Source organism: Oncorhynchus keta, chromosome 12 (assembly GCF_023373465.1).
Source record: "Oncorhynchus keta strain PuntledgeMale-10-30-2019 chromosome 12, Oket_V2, whole genome shotgun sequence".
In the NCBI taxonomy this organism is placed as follows: domain Eukaryota; kingdom Metazoa; phylum Chordata; class Actinopteri; order Salmoniformes; family Salmonidae; genus Oncorhynchus; species Oncorhynchus keta.
The window spans coordinates 56656558-56674231 of NC_068432.1; positions in this window are offsets into that span (position 1 = coordinate 56656558).

Here is a 17674-nt window from a genome sequence, read left to right on the forward strand (position 1 = left end):
TGCTGAATACAACAGGTGTAGTAGACCTCACAGTGAAATGCTGAATACAACAGGTGTAGTAGACCTCACAGTGAAATGCTGAATACAACAGGTGTAGTAGACCTCACAGTGAAATGCTGAATACAACAGGTGTAGTAGACCTTACAGTGAAATGCTGAATACAACAGGTGTAGTAGACCTTACAGTGAAATGCTGAATACAACAGGTGTAGTAGACCTCACAGTGAAATGCTGAATACAACAGGTGTAGTAGACCTCACAGTGAAATGCTGAATACAACAGGTGTAGTAGACCTCACAGTGAAATGCTGAATACAACAGGTGTAGTAGACCTCACAGTGAAATGCTGAATACAACAGGTGTAGTAGACCTTACAGTGAAATGCTGAATACAACAGGTGTAGTAGACCTCACAGTGAAATGCTGAATACAACAGGTGTAGTACACCTCACAGTGAAATGCTGAATACAACAGGTGTAGTAGACCTCACAGTGAAATGCTGAATACAACAGGTGTAGTAGACCTCACAGTGAAATGCTGAATACAACAGGTGTAGTAGACCTTACTGTGAAATGCTGAATACAACAGGTGTAGTAGACCTCACAGTGAAATGCTGAATACAACAGGTGTAGTAGACCTCACAGTGAAATGCTGAATACAACAGGTGTAGTAGACCTCACAGTGAAATGCTGAATACAACAGGTGTAGTAGACCTCACAGTGAAATGCTGAATACAACAGGTGTAGTAGACCTCACAGTGAAATGCTGAATACAACAGGTGTAGTAGACCTCACAGTGAAATGCTGAATACAACAGGTGTAGTAGACCTCACAGTGAAATGCTGAATACAACAGGTGTAGTAGACCTCACAGTGAAATGCTGAATACAACAGGTGTAGTAGACCTCACAGTGAAATGCTGAATACAACAGGTGTAGTAGACCTTACAGTGAAATGCTGAATACAACAGGTGTAGTAGACCTCACAGTGAAATGCTGAATACAACAGGTGTAGTAGACCTCACAGTGAAATGCTGAATACAACAGGTGTAGTAGACTTCACAGTGAAATACTGAATACAACAGGTGTAGTAGACCTCACAGTGAAATGCTGAATACAACAGGTGTAGTAGACCTCACAGTGAAATGCTGAATACAACAGGTGTAGTAGACCTCACAGTGAAATACTGAATACAACAGGTGTAGTAGACCTCACTGTTAGAGCCGATTTGGACATATTTGTATAAAAGACCGAACATATGGAGCTCCATGTATATTTGTGTAAATATATTAAATATTAATGTAAATGATGAAATATTAGGTACGTACCTTTATGATTTATATTTACCTGATTGAGATATATTAATTTGTTGTTAGTGTAACTCGGCCATTTGGCCCCCTCTTGCCTGTTCATTGTATTGTGGTAAGTGTGTTAGGATAAAGGCAGGAAGTTGGGCCTTCGGGAGAGGGAGTCCTTGCTAGATGCGGGAGCGGTATAGTTTTTGACCATACAGACATACAGACATACATACCATAATATGTATTTTCCATATCAAGTATTTTGTGCTTTAAGTTGATTGGAGAATCATTTATTTGTTAGATATAAGAAGAATAAACATTTTTGTTGCACCATATCCCTGGATCTCATGGAATGTTTGGCCGTTTGGAAACCTTGAGTGTGGACTGTATGCGTACCAAACAACCCCGCTTCAGGCTTGGGCAGTGGCTATGGTAAAGACGAAAGGAAGCCACTACATTCAAGTCAAAAACTCCGCGAAGGATTACTATCGGAAGGAAATCTCCGGTTCGGACACACGCTGGATATTGTTCTATTTGTAATTGCATTCGGATCGTAAGGACAGCTCGCTTGGAAGGATTTGAACTCCTAGAATTCGCCAGCCGTGAGTAACCACTGCGAATGAATGAGCTGCCCTGTTCAATGCGATCATTTGATCATGCATATTATGGAAGCGCAAATGTGCTTTTAATTGGAATGTTTGATAAACTTGGGAATGGAATTCAAAACACAGCGTTGTGAAAACAATTAAGAAGTTTAAGTTTGGGAAACACTGAGATCCTACGCACAATGTAGCCTAATCGTATGTCTAATATTTGGCCTAACGTTGAAATGCAATGCATCAACGCAACGAATGCGATCTAAAGATACTGCGTGTTTACACTTCATTAAAGGGACAACTTATAATGGGATGAAATGTTTAAAACGCATCTAAAATGCCGAACTTGCACATGTTCAATTCAAATGGGTCAATATGCTGAAATGGAGGACTGTGTTTTAAAGCATTAAAGGAGGTCTAAAGGGGCATTACGTTTAACAATCAAAAACCAACAACTGTATCATTGTAAATTGAGTGAACTAAAAGTGAATGATGGAGGATGAAATCCCAAATAAGACTCCACTGGAGAGGGCAGAGGAGCATCTAAATTTACTCTATGCAGCCCGGAGAGGCAAACTTGGAGTATGTACACGCAAAATGAATGAAATAAAAGCCCTTCTTGTTGATGGAGGAAACATTGAAACTGTGGATGAGAGTCTCGAAGCATTCCATGCTGTTCTCAATGACTTTAAGAATGCTCATAATTCTGTGCTAGAGCTGGTCACAGAGGAGGAACACGAACAGGAGAGCATTAACTATTATCAACCAAGAATGAGAACTTATGAACATTTCCTGAAAGAGGTGGAAATATGGAAAAAAGCTGAAATCGAGCCACAAACGCTCATTGAACCACACGACAGCATTTCCAATGTGTCAAAAACATCAAGTAAAACGAAGTCTTCTAAAACTGCTTCCTCAGTGTCCTCTGCACGCCTAAAAGCTGAGGCAGAAAGAGCAGCTCTACTAGCTCGCCAAGCATCATTACAGGACAAGCATGCATTGGAACTGGAGAAAGCTCAACTGGAACAACAGAAAGCTCAACTGAATGTTAGGATGGAAAAAATGGCACTGGAAACGGACATAGCAGCATATAATGCCAAACTGAAGGTTCTGGAGAGTGTTGAGTCAACTTCTCAATCCCATTCTGTGGCAGCCCATTTTCTAAGCCAAGAAGATGGAATGAACTCTTATTTTGAGAACCAGGAACCCGAGGTCTATAAGGAACCTGAACCATCACCTGTTGCATTTGCTGCATTAGGTGCAGTTCCAAAGACCCCACTACAAAGAGTTTTACAACAACCGACCACAAAGCCATCAAAACCTATTCAGAAAACAGTCATAAACCACACCCTTCAGCAGCCAACATCAAGGTCTAGCAATCAACACAGAATCAACACTGTCAGCCATAATACCAGCCATGGTAACCTCACTACTGTCATGCAAAGGCAGAATGAAATTGCTGACCTCCTTGTACTACAGCACAAACAGGCCACACTCCCTGTTCGGGAGATACCTATGTTTGACGGTGATCCTCTAAACTTTAGGCCATTTATGCGTGCATTTGAGCATGGAATAGAAGATAAGACAAGCAGCCACCAGGATAGGCTCTATTACCTGGAACAGTACACCTCTGGTCAGCCCAAGGATCTAGTCCGTAGTTGTCTGCATATGGAAGCCAGAAGAGGCTATGCAGAGGCTAAGAGGTTGTTAAAGGAACACTTTGGCAATGAAATCAAAGTCACCACTGCTTACATGGAAAAAGCTTGGAACTGGATAAACATCAAACCGGATGATGGAAAGGGACTGGGTGGCTATGCACTCTATCTTAGAGGATGCTGTAACGCTATGCAAGACCTACAGAACATGGAAGAGCTTAATCTTCCCTCCAACATAAAGTTGATCATGTCAAAACTTCCCTACAAACTAAGGGAAAAATGGAGGTCTACGGCATGTGATATTTTAGAGAGAAGCCACCTGAGGGCCCAGTTCAGTGACCTTGTGACGTTCATGGAAAAACAGGCAAAAATACTGCAGGATCCGTTGTACGGAGATATCCAAGATCCCCTGACCAACAAAAGGTTTTTTAAAACCAAAACAGAAGCTGACTTTAAACAGCAGTTCAAGTCCAAGAGTAGGGGAAGCAGCTTTGCCACTGCAGTAGATGTACTGGCAGATTGTGACTCGGAAAAACATCTAAAAGAACAAACATTCAAAGTCAAGAAACCAGGCACCTACCCTTCTGATGCTCCCAGTAGCTCATGTGTATTTTGCGCTGGTGAGCATTTCCTGGTCGACTGCCAACAGATGAAGGCACAGCCACACGAAGCCAAGGTTGAGTTTCTGAGATCAAAAGGCCTTTGTTTTGGCTGTTTGATGAGAGGACACTTAAGCAAAGAATGTAAAAGAAGGATGACCTGTCAGAAATGTCAAAGAAGGCACCCCACTATCCTGCACATTGAAGGAAGAGCGAGATTTAGATCTCTGAAGGCAGATACGAGGGGTGTAGCAGTAAAGCGGGAGGAGACTGTCAGCAGTGCTCTTGTTTCACTGGGAGCTGGTGAAGATACCGGGGCCGGTACAGATTGTGCACTTGCGATTGTGCCAGTTCAAGTAAAGATGGCAAATGGAAGCAAGTCTACGTTAACCTATGCATTTCTCGATTCTGGTAGCTCAGCAACATTTTGTACGGAGAGACTCATGAGGCAGTTGCAAGCTAAAGGCAGTGAGACTGAAATTCTGCTACGCACAATGGGGCAGGAGAGTCCTACCAAGAGCTTTGAGATATCTGGATTAGAGATTGGCAATGTGGAAGGTGACACATTTCTTGCATTACCAAAGGTCTACACCCAAAATAAGATCCCAGTGACAAGAGAGAACATTCCCACTCAGAAAGATCTCAAAAGGTGGCCATACCTGAAAGAAGTTCAGTTGAAGGAAATTGACGCCGACGTCGAACTCCTGATTGGCGTAAATGCTCCAAAGGCAATGGAACCCTGGAAAATCATAAATAGTCAAGGCAACGGACCGTATGCAGTGAAAACCCTCTTTGGATGGGTGATGAACGGTCCTCTTAACAATTGTACCATGGCAGAAGAATCTGGGCACACTACGGTGATGGCCAATCGTATCTCAATTGCCGACCTGGGGGTTCTTCTTGTAAATCAGTACAACCATGACTTCCCTGAGAGAGGGTATGAAGAGAAAAGTGAGATGTCAGCTGAGGATCATAGGTTTATGGAGATCGTATCAAGTTCCATAACCCTCAAAGACCATCACTACTACTTACCGTTGCCCTTTCGCAAAAAGGATGTTGTCCTGCCAAACAATCGTGACATGGCAAAGCAGCGGGCTCTAAATATTATCAGGAAGTTCAAGAAGGACAAAGGTTACGCTGCAGAGTACAAAGGCTTCATGGAAGAGATGATAACAAAAGGTTACGCCGAGAAGGTACCACAAGAACAGCTCCTCGGAGAGAAAGGCAAGGTATGGTACATACCACACCATGGCGTTCACCATAAGCGCAAAGGAACGATACGAGTAGTGTTTGACTGTTCATCATCCTATAAAGGTACATCTCTTAACAGTGAACTCCTTCAAGGCCCTGACCTGGCAAACACGCTTATAGGAGTCTTGCTAAGATTTAGGCAAGAGCACATTGCCATGATGGCAGACATCGAAGGAATGTTCCATCAAGTACGTGTCCATGAAGATTACTTAGACTTCCTGCGATTCCTATGGTGGCCGGATGGTGATACTAACAAAAGATTGGAGGAGTACAGAATGACTGTACATCTTTTCGGTGCTATATCCTCTCCAAGTTGTGCAAACTTTGCACTGCGAAAGACTGCAGAAGACAACTGTGAGAGGTACGATGAAGCGGTAATTCAAACAGTCAAGTCCAACTTCTATGTTGATGACTGCCTCAAGTCAGTGGCCACAGAAGAACAAGCCATAGCTCTCACGAAAAACCTCAGGGATGTGTGCTCTCAGGGTGGGTTCAAATTGACCAAGTGGGTCAGCAACAGCCGCACTGTGCTGGCTTCTATCCCTGATGAACACAAAGCCAAGCAGATAAAAGAACTGGACCTGGACAGAGAAAAGCTGCCTGTTGAAAGAGCACTTGGAATCCGATGGAACATTGAAAGTGATGCATTTACCTTCCGAGTCACTGTCAAGAACAGACCCCTTACAAGAAGAGGTATTCTCTCAACTGTCAGCTCTATTTATGATCCATTAGGTTTCCTCGCCCCATTTGTATTAAAGGCAAAGCAAATTCTTCAAGTGCTTTGCAAGCTAAAGTGTGGATGGGACGAAGTCATCCCTGAAGAACACTCTATTTCATGGCAGAGATGGCTCTCAGAGCTGGACCAGCTCTCCAGATTCCAGATAGACAGGTGTATGATGCCTGAGAACTTTGGTCAAGTCAAGACGGCACAGCTGCATCACTTCGGTGATGCAAGTGAACAAGGTTATGGCACGGCAAGTTACCTTAGGTTCACAAACGGTATGGAAAAGGTTCACATTGCATTCATACTAGGGAAATCAAGGGTGACTCCACTCAAGCAGATGACAATCCCCAGACTGGAACTTGCTGCAGCAACATTGGCAGTGCGAGTGGACAGGATGTTAAAGTTGGAGCTCCAGATTGAACTTGAGGAGTCAACTTTTTGGACGGACAGCCAGTCTGTGCTAAAATACATCCGCAATGATACCAAGAGATTCCATACCTTTGTGGCTAATAGGGTTGCTATGATCCGTGACCTATCGAAAGCAAAACAGTGGAGGTATTTGAACTCAAAACACAACCCAGCCGATGATGCCTCAAGAGGATTATACGTTGAAATGTTCCTGAACTCAAAGAGATGGCATAAAGGACCAGAATTCCTGGAGAAACCAGAAACTCAATGGCCGAAAGTCCCCGAGGAGCTTGGCTCCATCCCTCCGGATGATCCAGAGGTGAGAAAAGACGTAATCGTAAACCATACAAGTGTGGAAGAAAAGAGTCCAACCAGCAAACTGATTGAGTACTATTCAACATGGAACAGCTTGAAGAAAGCAGTTGCCTGGATGCTGAAACTGAAGAAACGTCTTCTACAGTTAAGCCAGAAAAGGAAAATTCTCTCTCAAACTGGTCCAGATCAGAGTCTGACAAACTCACTGAAGGAACAAATTGACAAGTTGAAACTGACGTTTGGAAAAGAAAGTCTGTCTGTGTATGACCTAGATGAAGCAGAAAAGGTCATCATTCGATTTGAACAACGACAGCACTTTAAACAAGACATTGCACTAGTTGTGAAAGGAAAACAATGTGCCAAGAGAAGTGGCTCAATCTGTAAGCTTGATCCAATTGTTGACAATGGCATTCTGAGAGTAGGAGGAAGGTTAAGCAAAGCTGCTATGCCTACGGAACTAAAGAATCCTATGATCCTGCCCAAAGACTCCTACATCTCTAGACTGATCTTACTGCACATCCATGAGCAGGTTGGCCACTCTGGGAGAGGTCACATGCTTTCTAGACTTCGCCAGCGATATTGGATACCCTGTGCCAACTCTTTAGCAAGGAAGATCCTTAAGAGCTGTGTCTTTTGCAGGCGGATGCAAGCTAGAGCTGGAGAACAGAAGATGGCCGACCTTCCACAAGATCGGGTGTCACCTGATTTGCCGCCTTTCACCCATGTGGGCATAGATTACTTCGGCCCTATAGAGGTGAAGCGAGGCCGCGTTCATGTGAAGCGTTATGGTGTGATCTTTACTTGCCTTGTGAGTCGAGCTGTCCATCTAGAAGTTGCTAGTTATCTGGATACTGATTCCTGCATCAATGCCCTGCGCAGGTTCATCTGTCGAAGGGGCCCAGTAACAAGTATCAGAACAGACAATGGCACCAACTTTGTTGGAACACACAGAGAGCTAGGAGAAGCTATGAAAGAGCTGGATCACAACAAGATTCAAAAAGAATTACTGAAGGAAGGAGTGACATGGTCATTCAACCCTCCATCTGGAGCCCACCATGGGGGGGTATGGGAGAGGTTGATCCGACTGGTGAAAAAGATTCTCTATTCAGTCCTTAAAGAGCAAGTACTGGATGATGAGGCTTTGCAGACAGCCTTGTGTGAAGTTGAGGCGATTATGAATGACAGACCAATCACTACTGTAACAAATGACCCTAATGATCTAGAACCCCTGACTCCGAACCATCTGCTTCATCTGAAAGCTAAGCCAGTCATGCCACCAGGACTATTCCAGAGAAGCGACCTATACTCACGAAGGAGATGGAAGCAAGTACAATATATCACTGACCTCTTCTGGAAGAGATGGATCAGGGAGTATCTTCCACTTATGCAGGAGCGGAACAAGTGGAACAAAACTAAGAGAAACTTCAGTCCTGGTGACCTCGTGGTCATCGTCGATGACACCGCCCCAAGGAACTCTTGGCTAATGGGGCGTGTGGTGGAGGCTTTGCCAGGGGCCAAAGGTCTTGTCCGGAGCGTCATGGTTAAGACTAAGACCAATATCTTACAGAGACCTATCAATAAACTCTGTCTGCTCCTTGAGGCGACGGAGTGACACACACACACACACACACACACACAGTGCTCCATCTTAGAATCACGTGCACCTCTGATTCGTTGATGTCGTACTCTTACATTCTTTGATGTCATACATTTTTGGACGTCAAACTCTTGACATTTTTCGAAGTTGAACACCTTTACACTTCAACTCAGACTGAGATCTATGGACTGAGATCTATGGACTATTTTCCTATATGGTACCTTGTATATTTGTATATAGCTACGAACTGTAATAGTGCTCTGGTATAGAATGTTTTGTGTATTGGCTCTACGTTTGAATTTAAAGTAATTGTTGTGCATTCAGTGCAGTCAACAATTAGGGGCCGGTATGTTAGAGCCGATTTGGACATATTTGTATAAAAGACCGAACATATGGAGCTCCATGTATATTTGTGTAAATATATTAAATATTAATGTAAATGATGAAATATTAGGTACGTACCTTTATGATTTATATTTACCTGATTGAGATATATTAATTTGTTGTTAGTGTAACTCGGCCATTTGGCCCCCCCTCTTGCCTGTTCATTGTATTGTGGTAAGTGTGTTAGGATAAAGGCAGGAAGTTGGGCCTTCGGGAGAGGGAGTCCTTGCTAGATGCGGGAGCGGTATAGTTTTTTGACCATACAGACATACAGACATACAGGCAAGAGGGGGGACATACAATATGTATTTTCCATATCAAGTATTTTGTGCTTTAAGTTGATTGGAGACTCATTTATTTGTTAGATATAAGAAGAATAAACATTTTTGTTGCACCATATCCCTGGATGTCATGGAATGTTTGGCCGTTTGGAAACCTTGAGTGTGGACTGTATGCGTACCAAACAACCCCGCTTCAGGCTTGGGCAGTGGCTATGGTAAAGACGAAAGGAAGCCACTACAATCAAAGTGAAATACTGAATACAACAGGTGTAGTAGACCTTACAGTGAAATGCTGAATACAACAGGTGTAGTAGACCTCATAGTGAAATGCTGAATACAACAGGTGTAGTACACCTCACAGTGAAATGCTGAATACAACAGGTAGTAGACCTCACAGTGAAATGCTGAATACAACAGATGTAGTAGACCTTACAGTGAAATGCTGAATACAACAGGTGTAGTAGACCTCACAGTGAAATGCTGAATACAACAGGTGTAGTAGACCTCACAGTGAAATGCTGAATACAACAGGTGTAGTAGACCTCACAGTGAAATGCTGAATACAACAGGTGTAGTAGACCTCACAGTGAAATGCTGAATACAACAGGTGTAGGTAGACCTCACAGTGAAATGCTGAATACAACAGGTGTAGTAGACCTTACAGTGAAATGCTGAATACAACAGGTGTAGTAGACCTGACAGTGAAATGCTGAATACAACAGGTGTAGTAGACCTTACAGTGAAATGCTGAATACAACAGGTGTAGTAGACCTCACAGTGAAATGCTGAATACAACAAGTGTAGTAGACCTTACAGTGAAATGCTGAATACAACAGGTGTAGTAGACCTCACAGTGAAATGCTGAATACAACAGGTGTAGTAGACCTTACAGTGAAATGCTGAATACAACAAGTGTAGTAGACCTCACAGTGAAATGCTGAATACAACAAGTGTAGACCTTCCAGTTAAGTGCTTACTTTTTTTTTTTCTTTCTTACTTACAAGCTCCTAACCAACAATGCAGTTAAAAAATTATAAATACAGATAAGAATAACAAATAAAAGTAACAAGTAATTTAAGAGCAGCAGTAAAATAACAATAGCGAGCCTATATACAGGGGGGTACCGGTACAGAGTCAATGTGGAGGCTATATACAGGGTATTACGGTACAGAGTCAATGTGGAGGCTATATACAGGGGGTACCGGTACAGAGTCAATGTGGAGGCTATATACAGGGGGTACCGGTACAGAGTCAATGTGGAGGCTATATACAGGGGGTACCGGTACAGAGTCAATGTGGAGGCTATATACAGGGAGTACCGATACAGAGTCAATGTGGAGGCTATATACAGGGGGTACCGGTACAGAGTCAATGTGGAGGCTATATACAGGGTGTACCGGTACATAGTCAATGTGGAGGCTATATACAGGGGGTACCGGTACAGAGTCAATGTGGAGGCTATATACAGGGGGTACCGGTACAGAGTCAATGTGGAGGCTATATACGGGGGGTACCGATACAGAGTCAATGTGGAGGCTATATACAGGGTGTTCCGGTACAGAGTCGATGTGGAGGCTATATACAGGGGGTACCGGTACAGAGTCAATGTGGAGGCTGTATACAGGGGGTACCGGTACAGAGTCAATGTGGAGGCTATATACAGGGGGGTACCGGTACAGAGTCAATGTGGAGGCTATATCCAGGGGGTACCGGTACAGAGTCAATGTGGAGGCTATATACAGGGTGTTATGGTACAGAGTCAATGTGGAGGCTATATACAGGGGGTACCAGTGCAGAGTCAATGTGGAGGCTATATACAGGGGGTACTGGTACAGAGTCAATGTGGAGGCTATATACAGGGTGTTACGGTACAGAGTCAATGTGGAGGCTATATACAGGGTGTACCGGTACAGAGTCAATGTGGAGGCTATATACAGGGTGTACCGGTACAGAGTCAATGTGGAGGCTATATACAGGGGGTACCGGTACAGAGTCAATGTGGAGGCTATATACAGGGGGTACCGGTACAGAGTCAATGTGAAGGCTATATACAGGGTGTTATGGTACAGAGTCAATGTGGAGGCTATATACAGGGTGTTACGGTACAGAGTCAATGTGGAGGCTATATACAGGGTGTTATGGTACAGAGTCAATGTGGAGGCTATATACAGGGTGTTACGGTACAGAGTCAATGTGGAGGCTATATACAGGGTGTTACGGTACAGAGTCAATGTGGAGGCTATATACAGGGGTTACTGGTACAGAGTCAATGTGGAGGCTATATACAGGGTGTACCGGTACAGAGTCAATGTGGGGGCTATATACAGGGGTACCGGTACAGAGTCAATGTGGAGGCTATATACAGGGGTACCGGTACAGAGTCAATGTGGAGGCTATATACAGGGGTACCGGTACAGAGTCAATGTGGAGGCTATATACAGGGGTACCGGTAAAAAGTCAATGTGGAGGCTATATACAGGGTATTACGGTACAGAGTCAATGTGGAGGCTATATACAGGGTGGTCAATGTGGAGGCTATATACAGGGTGTTACGGTACAGAGTCAATGTGGAGGCTATATACAGGGTATTACGGTACAGAGTCAATGTGGAGGCTATATACAGGGTATTACGGTACAGAGTCAATGTGGAGGGGCACTGGATAGTTAACTGTTCTCCAACAGATGATCATGATATAATTATTCATACATTAGTAATAGAAAGGAAACACAGACTTTTTGTTTAAGTATTAAAATACTTCTTTAATAATACAATTGTAGACACAAGTTGGTACAGAGTATAACAGTATATGATAGTTCTCTCCAAGTTCTGCAAAAATGTCAAAAAAACATTGTGTAGCTCATATACTGTAGCCTCTCTGTCTAGCTCATATACTGTAGCCTCTCTGTGTAGCTTATATACTGTAGCCTCTCTGTCTAGCTCATATACTGTAGCCTCTCTGTGTAGCTTATATACTGTAGCCTCTCTGTGTAGCTCATATACTGTAGCCTCTCTGTCTAGCTCATATACTGTAGCCTCTCTGTGTAGCTTATATACTGTAGCCTCTCTGTGTAGCTCATATACTGTAGCCTCTCTGTGTAGCTCATATACTGTAGCCTCTCTGTCTAGCTCATATACTGTAGCCTCTCTGTCTAGCTCATATACTGTAGCCTCTCTGTCTAGCTCATATATTGTAGCCTCTCTGTCAAGCTCATATACTGTAGCCTCTCTGTCTAGCTTATATACTGTAGCCTCTCTGTCTAGCTCATATACTGTAGCCTCTCTGTGTAGCTCATATACTGTAGCCTCTCTGTGTAGCTCATATACTGTAGCCTCTCTGTGTAGCTCATATACTGTATCCTCTCTGTGTAGCTCATATACTGTAGCCTCTCTGTGTAGCTCATATACTGTAGCCTCTCTGTGTAGCTCATATACTGTAGCCTCTCTGTGTAGCTCATATACTGTAGCCTCTCTGTGTAGCTCATATACTGTAGCCTCTCTGTGTAGCTCATATACTGTAGCCTCTCTGTCTAGCTTATATACTGTAGCCTCTCTGTGTAGCTCATATACTGTAGCCTCTCTGTGTAGCTCATATACTGTAGCCTCTCTGTGTAGCTCATATACTGTAGCCTCTCTGTGTAGCTCATATACTGTAGCCTCTCTGTGTAGCTCATATACTGTAGCCTCTCTGTGTAGCTCATATACTGTATCCTCTCTGTGTAGCTCATATACTGTAGCCTCTCTGTGTAGCTCATATACTGTAGCCTCTCTGTGTAGCTCATATACTGTAGCCTCTCTGTGTAGCTCATATACTGTAGCCTCTCTGTGTAGCTCATATACTGTAGCCTCTCTGTGTAGCTCATATACTGTAGCCTCTCTGTGTAGCTCATATACTGTAGCCTCTCTGTCTAGCTCATATACTGTAGCCTCTCTGTCTAGCTCATATACTGTAGCCTCTCTGTGTAGCTCATATACTGTAGCCTCTCTGTGTAGCTCATATACTGTAGCCTCTCTGTCTAGCTCATATACTGTTGACTCTCTGTGTAGCTCATATACTGTAGCCTCTCTGTGTAGCTCATATACTGTAGCCTCTCTGTCTAGCTCATATACTGTTGACTCTCTGTCTAGCTCATATACTGTAGCCTCTCTGTCTAGCTCATATACTGTAGCCTCTCTGTCTAGCTCATATACTGTAGCCTCTGTGTAGCTCATATACTGTAGCCTCTCTGTCTAGCTCATATACTGTAGCCTCTCTGTGTAGCTCATCTTCTGTAGCCTCTCTGTGTAGCTCATATACTGTAGCCTCTCTGTCTAGCTCATATACTGTAGCCTCTCTGTGTAGCTCATATACTGTATCCTCTCTGTCTAGCTTATATACTGTAGCCTCTCTGTGTAGCTCATATACTGTAGCCTCTCTGTCTAGCTTATATACTGTAGCCTCTCTGTGTAGCTCATATACTGTAGCCTCTCTGTCTAGCTCATATACTGTTGACTCTCTGTGTAACTCATATACTGTAGCCTCTCTGTGTAGCTCATATACTGTAGCCTCTCTATGTAGCTCATATACTGTAGCCTCTCTGTCTAGCTCATATACTGTAGCCTCTCTGTCTAGCTCATATACTGTTGACTCTCTGTGTAGCTCATATACTGTAGCCTCTCTGTGTAGCTCATATACTGTAGCCTCTCTGTCTAGCTCATATACTGTAGCCTCTCTGTGTAGCTCATATACTGTAGACTCTCTGTGTAGCTCATATACTTTAGCCTCTCTGTCTAGCTCATATATTGTATCCTCTCTGTGTAGCTCATATACTGTAGCCTCTCTGTGTAACTCATATACTGTAGCCTCTCTGTGTAGCTCATATACTGTAGCCTCTCTGTCTAGCTCATATACTGTAGCCTCTCTGTCTAGCTCATATACTGTTGACTCTCTGTGTAGCTCATATACTGTAGCCTCTCTGTGTAGCTCATATACTGTAGCCTCTCTGTCTAGCTCATATACTGTAGCCTCTCTGTGTAGCTCATATACTGTAGCCTCTCTGTATAGCTCATACACTGAAAGCCTCTCTGTGTAACTCATATACTGTAGCCTCTCTGTCTAGCTCATATACTGTAGCCTCTCGGTCTAGCTCATATACTGTAGCCTCTCGGTCTAGCTCATATACTGTAGCCTCTCTGTGTAGCTCATATACTGTAGCCTCTCTGTGTAGCTCATATACTGTAACCTCTCTGTGTAGCTCATATACTGTAACCTCTCTGTGTAGCTCATATACTGTAGCCTCTCTGTGTAGCTCATATACTGTATCCTCTCTGTGTAGCTCATATACTGTAGCCTCTCTGTGTAACTCATATACTGTAGCCTCTCTGTGTAGCTCATATACTGTAACCTCTCTGTGTAGCTCATATACTGTTGCCTCTCTGTGTAGCTCATATACTGTAGCCTCTCTGTGTAGCTCATATACTGTAGCCTCTCTGTGTAACTCATATACTGTAGCCTCTCTGTGTAGCTCATATACTGTAGCCTCTCTGTGTAGCTCATATACTGTAGCCTCTCTGTGTAGCTCATATACTGTAGCCTCTCTGTGTAGCTCATATACTGTAGCTTCTCTGTGTAGCTCATATACTGTAGCCTCTCCCAGTCCTCCTTGCGTGAGTTTCCCTGGCAACAACATTTGAGTAAATCTAACTTCCCCCTGACAGCAGGAACCATCTTGTCCATGGTTCTTCTTTGACCAAAACATCTTTGTAATGTCTTTACTGTTTTGAAACTTCTGTATGTGTAATGTTTACTGTTCATTTTTGTTGTTTTTCACTTTATATATTCACTTTGTATGTTGTCTACCTCACTTGCTTTGGCAATGTTAACACATGTTTCCCATGCCAATAAAGCCCTTGAATTGAATTGAATTGAACATCTTTGACCCGAAACTTGACCTTTCATCACAAGTATAGAGTCATAACAATGTGAACGAGTCCAAGCAGCTTCTGAAACCAGGTGGCTGGTTTCATCAGGTCTGTGGCAGAGCCTTGTGTTCTCAGTAAACCAGACAACCACGGTGGGATTCTGACAGGAGGAGTCTGACTGTAGACGCCTTATGATAGTGCCTGAAGGGCACAACACTCAAAAAACAGTTTTCAACAAACACACAGAGGTCTCGTAGAAGAGGAGACCTTATAGTTTATCATAACATAATGTATTAACCCTTTTAAAAAGGTATGAGGCCTTGGTTTAAATCCTCCTCATTCCCCCCCTTTGAGGCCACCAGGCCTCAACAAAATGCAAAGCAACTCAAGCATAGCATTTATAAGAAACATCCATAAAAGGTGCGTTAGATTGCAAAACAATCCTCAGGAGACTGAGGATGGAAATAAGGGCCTGGGAGATGAGGAACATGAAGGATAAACATGCCTGGCATGGCCTTATGAGGAACACGTTTGCCAGCTGCACAGAATGCACAAATGCAAATCAGTAGAACAAGCACGGGAGCCAATGATGGAACTAAAATCGGAAAACGACTTAAATCCAAAATGTCCTAGTTGATCTTTCAACCACCCAAACGGGAACCAGGAGTCATCTCCTGCAGGGGTGTAGGTAACAGCCAATTGAGTCAATTCCGTGAGAATCTCTGTCATATTATCAGAGGAGTCAGGGAGAAGCATAACACATTCAGTGGGGGAAATAGAATGTAGGGCCCTGCAGTATCCAGGAAGCAGTCTAACGCTGGGCTATACCTGTAACAGCTTTAAGACTGATCATCAGTAGAAAGAAGGGCAAAACCAGCAATAGTCAAATTCGTAAGGGCCTGCATGGAGGAGGTGACATTGTTTATCCAATCACTGACGACAATGTGATCCAAACAACTCTCTCTGACTCCCTGAGGGTTTTTCAAAACGACTACATGTGAACCTCTATGGCGTCGCTCGTCTACTCAGCTTTTGGACCACGTTTACCCTTTGATTGCTGGTTTTCAATTGGTTCCACGGCATCTCTATTCCTCCGAGCAGAGACAGCTGCTGCAGAATTAGAAGCACCAAAAACACGTACCTTAAAGGTTTACCCCAAGTTCTGTTTTTAACAATGTGACCATAGCGGTCATGTGTAACAACGTCAGGGTCTGGTTGTGCACTCTTATCTGTTAGGATGGTTGTGACGTCTTCTGGCAGTGTGAGGGGAGACAATGGGGGCTGTGAGGGGAGACAATGGGGGCTGTGAGGGGAGACAATGGGGGCTGTGGCGTCTCCTGGCAGTGTGAGGGGAGACAATGGGGGTTGTGGCGTCTCCTGGTAGTGTGAGGGGAGACAATGGGGGCTGTGAGGGGAGACAATGGGGGTTGTGGCGTCTCCTGGCAGTGTGAGGGGAGACAATGGGGGTTGTGGCGTCTCCTGGCAGTGTGAGGGGAGACAATGGGGGCTGTGAGGGGAGACAATGGGGGCTGTGAGGGGAGACAATGGGGGCTGTGAGGGGAGACAATGGAGCTGTGAGGGGAGACAATGGGGGCAGTGACGTCTCCTGGCAGTGTGAGGGGAGACAATGGGGGCTGTGAGGGGAGACAATGGGGGCAGTGACGTCTCATGGACGTGTGAGGGGAGACAATGGGGGCTGTGAGGGGAGACAATGGGGGCAGTGACGTCTCCTGGCAGTGTGATAGGTGGTGCCTCTGGACCTTCACTGCTGTGGGTGTCGCTGTGATGACCTGGTACGGACCCATCCATCAGGGGTGGTACCATTTCCTCTTCTGGACCCTCACTGCTGTGGGTGTCGCTGTGATGACCTGGTACGGACCCATCCATCAGGGGTGGTTCCATTTCCTTTTGTGGACCTTCAGCTTGATCCAGTCTTATAATAATAAATAATAATAATAATAATAATAATATATGCCATTTAGCAGACGCTTTTATCCAAAGCGACTTACAGTCATGTGTGCATACATTCTACGTATGGGTGGTCCCGGGGAACGAACCCACTACCCTGGCGTTACAAGCGCCATGCTCTACCAACTGAGCTACAGAAGGACCAGTCTTCAACGTCAACAGCTAGGCTGTCTGGGTCACCCTGTTCTGGAACTTCCTGGGCCTTCCTGTATTGGGAATGCAAAGACCTAACAGCATGGGATAGTTCCTTCATATATTTACTCAAATCATCATGCAGTGCGGTCAGGTCAGTCAGTTGTGGAATCAGTGGTCTGTGTAAAGGAATGTTAATTAGACAGCCAGTTAAGAACTCATCTGGGCTAAGCTGTTCGGCGGTTTATACTGTTGCGCATTTTCATAATAATAATAATATATGCCATTTAGCTGACGCTTTTATCCAAAGCGACTTACAGTCATGTGTGCATACATTCTACGTATGGGTGGTCCCGGGAATCGAACCCACTACCCTGGCGTTACAAGCGCCATGCTCTACCAACTGAGCCACAGAAGGACCACTTCATCAAGACTAAGGGGAGACACTCTAACCATGACTTCCCTGTGGAGTGGCATGCTTTGGCAAGCTCCCCGTTTGTGGTTTGATTAGCCCTCTCAGTAATCACATTACTTTGTGGGTGGTAAATACAAAAACAAACTTCTGATCTATCC